General features: G+C 38.7%; 1 pseudogene; it reads left to right on the forward strand.

The window, feature by feature from the left end:
* Positions 1 to 1,752: 1,752 nt before the first annotated feature.
* LOC100439834 (succinate--CoA ligase [ADP-forming] subunit beta, mitochondrial-like) lies at positions 1,753 to 3,122 on the forward strand (annotated as a pseudogene).
* Positions 3,123 to 3,580: the final 458 nt, after the last annotated feature.

The raw sequence follows: 3,580 nt of genomic DNA on the forward strand, positions 1-3,580 counted from the left end.
CGATGTGAGAAAAAAACCTTGAAACCGAAGGAACGAGGACGATCTGTCGCCCAGGCTGGCGTGCAGTGGCGCGATCTCGGCTCACTGCGGCCTCCGCCTCCCGGGTTCAAGAGATTCTCGTGCCTCAGCCTCCTGAGTGGCTAGAACCACAGGCATGCGCCACCTTGCCTGGCTACTTTTTTTTTTTTTTTTTTTTTTTGTATTTTTGGTAGGGACGGGCTTTCCCCGTGTTGTCCAGGCTGGTCTCCAACTCCTGAGCTCAAGGGATCCGCCCATCTCGGCGGATTAACAATTTAATCTTCAGCAGAAAATGGAAGGCAGAATTGAAATAAAGGTTCTAATAGATACTGTGACAATGAAGAAGACTAAAGTAAAGATCAAGCTTGAGAAGACAGAACTACTAAAGGGCAGAGCAAAGACTCCAGTAACACTGAAGCAAAGAAGACTTGAGATAGTCAGAGCTATTCTCACGCTGGAATAACTGAGACTGAACGCACAAGTGGAGCTTCAGAAGGCGGAGCTCTGCAGGCCTGGAGTAGGGAGTCTACCAGAGACCGGAGGAGAAGGCCAAGAAGAGGGTGGAAACCAGAACATTTTCCAATAGATAGTGCAGTAATTTCAGAGAGTGCTCCCACAGCTGAAACTCTAATGGCTTCAGGACACAAAACCTTAGTTGTCAGTAGGGTGACTGGAAATTTCAAGCATGCAGCTCCTATTCTGCAACTCAGTAAATTTTCAAACATACCCCAAACTCCAAAGAGACCATTGGGAAAAAAAAAAAAAAACAGAATGAAGAAGAGTAGAAAGGGATATTCTTAAGGAAATGTTGCCCTATGAAGCATCTACACCAACAGGAATTGCTGCAGACCAGTCAAAGGGGCTACAGGCAGACCATTAGAACTCAGTGAGTTCAGGATGGCAGAATCTTTTTCATCTAAATATGTTCCCAAGTGTGTTCCCTTGGCAGATGTCAAGTCAGAAAAGACAAAAAAAGAATGAGCCATTTCCGTATGGACAAAAATTTTGCTGTTTGTTGTAGTAGATTTTCTTTGTTTGTTTTTTGGTCTGTCAAGCTATAGAAACCAATCAAGGAAATCTTTTCTCTAATGTTCTTCCTGATGACTCTAGAAATCCAACTGAATGGAATCCATCTGGCACATTCAAGTTGGTCTCCTATTTTTAATAACTGTATTGAAAAACACTTGTGTACACTTGTCGACTTAAAGAACTTTTAAAAAGGTGATTTCACCTTAATAAATGTAGTATTCCATGAAAAGCAAACAAAATATATATAAATGAACTTCATTAGAGTGTTTTTGAACTCTGGACTAGCAGGAGATCACTTCATGCCATATGAAAATCTTTTATAGCTCTGAAACTTTTTTGTAGGCTTTTAAAAATTTTTTCTTCTCATTGTCCAAACCCATGCAGGGTTTCTTTAAAATGTGGACATCTGGTTTCATTTTTGAAAAAAGATATATATATATTTTTTGGAAACAAGAAGGGGAAAACATGGTAATATAGTATGAAGTTACACATTTAAATACTTTGAATTCTTACAGAAAAGAGTGTAAGAATTATCTTCTGCTGAATAAAAACTTTACAGACATGGGAGACAATGAAATTTGGTAAGAGAAAAAGTAACATAGTTGTACTTTTTGTAACTGCAACAAAATTTGATGGTGTTGACAAGGAAAAGTACAGCAATAATCTCTTCTGTAACTTTTATTAATAGTAATGCTAGACTCAGAAATGGTAGCCTCTATGTTCTTCCACCCGCTGTTGGTGGCTGCCACCCTTCGGACCACACTGTGGGCTGCTGCTCAGGTTCTGGGAAGTTCTGGATTGTTTAATAACCATGGACTCCAAGTACAGCAGCAACAGCAAAGGAATCTCTCACTACATGAATACATGAGTATGGAATTATTGCAAGAAACTGGTGTCTCTGTTCCCAAAGGATATGTGGCAAAGTGACCAGATGAAGCTTATGCAATTGCCAAAAAATTAGGTTCAAAAGATGTTGTGATGAAGGCACAGGTTTTAGCTGGTGGTAGAGGAAAAGGAACATTTGAAAGTGGCCTCAAAGGAGGAGTGAAGATGGTTTTCTCTCCAGAAGAAGCAAAAGCTGTTTCTTCACAAATGATTAGGAAACAGTCGTTTACCAAGCAAATGGGAGAAAAGGGCAGAATATGCAATCAGGTATTGGTTTGTGAGTGAAAATATCCCAACAGAGAGTGCTACTTTGCAATAACAATGGAAAGGTCATTTCAAGGTCTTGTATTAATAGGAAGTTCACATAGTGGGGTCAACATTGAAGATGTTGCTGCTGAGACTCCTGAAGCAATAATTAAAGTACCTATTGATATTGTAGAAGGCATCAAAGAGGAATAAGTTCTCCAGCTTGCACAGAAGATGGGATTTCCATCTAATATTGTGGCTTCAGCAGCAGAAAACATGATCAAGTTTTACAGCCTTTTTCTGAAATACGATGCAACCGTGATGGAAATAAATCCAATGGTGGAAGATTCAGATGGAGCTGTATTGTGTATGGATGCAAAAATCAATTTTGACTCTAATTCAGCCTATCGCCAAAAGAAAATCTTTGATCTACAGGACTGGACCCAGGAAGATGAAAGGAACAAAGATGCTGCTAAGGCAGATCTCAACTACACTGGCCTTGATGGAAGTATAGGCTGCCTAGTAAATGGTGCTGGTTTGGCTATGGCCACAATGGATATAATAAAACCTCATGGAGAGACTCCAGCCAACTTCCTTGATGTTGGTGGTGGTGCTACAGTCCATCAAGTAACAGAAGCGTTTAAGCCTATCACTTCAGATAAAAAGGTACTGGCTATTCTGGTCAACATTTGTGGAGGAATCATACACTGTGATATTATAGCAAAGGGTATAGTCATGGCAGTAAAAGGTTTGGAAATTAAAATACCTGTTGTACAGTTACAAGGTACACGAGTTGATGATGTTAAGGCACTAAAAGCAGACAGTGAACTTAAAATACTTGCTTGTGATGATTTGGTGGAAGCTGCTAGAGTGGTTGTAAAGCTCTCTGAAATAGTGAAGCAAAGCAAGCACATGCGGATGTGAAATTTCAGTTGCCAATATGATCTGAAAACCCAGTGATGGCTGAAGGTGTTAAATGTGCTACAATCATTAAGGATACTGTGTTCTGTGTTATTGTTCTTTTAAGTATGTGGAGATTGTAGTTGCCATCTAGGCACACAAACATTTAAAAGCATTTGGCTTGCATTTAATTCTACCATTCAGAATGGACTGTTTGTAAGAAGCATGTATAATGCAAATATCTTCTTTATTTTGTCACAGCCAGTCTTTTTTGCTTCTCCTACAAAAATGCAACTTGCAATATGACAGTTTATTATTGTTGGATACAAAGTTCTTCATTGATAAGAGTCCTATAAATAAAATAAATATGAAGATAAAGCTTTATTCTTCAGTGTTAAAATACAGTATATCTAATAACTAGCCTCATTAGTAGACCAGTATATTAAAACAATGTTTTATGTAAAAAGTGTTTATCTTCAGCACCAAATACATAATAAATGTA

Source organism: Pongo abelii, chromosome 5 (assembly GCF_028885655.2).
Source record: "Pongo abelii isolate AG06213 chromosome 5, NHGRI_mPonAbe1-v2.0_pri, whole genome shotgun sequence".
In the NCBI taxonomy this organism is placed as follows: Eukaryota; Metazoa; Chordata; class Mammalia; order Primates; family Hominidae; genus Pongo; species Pongo abelii.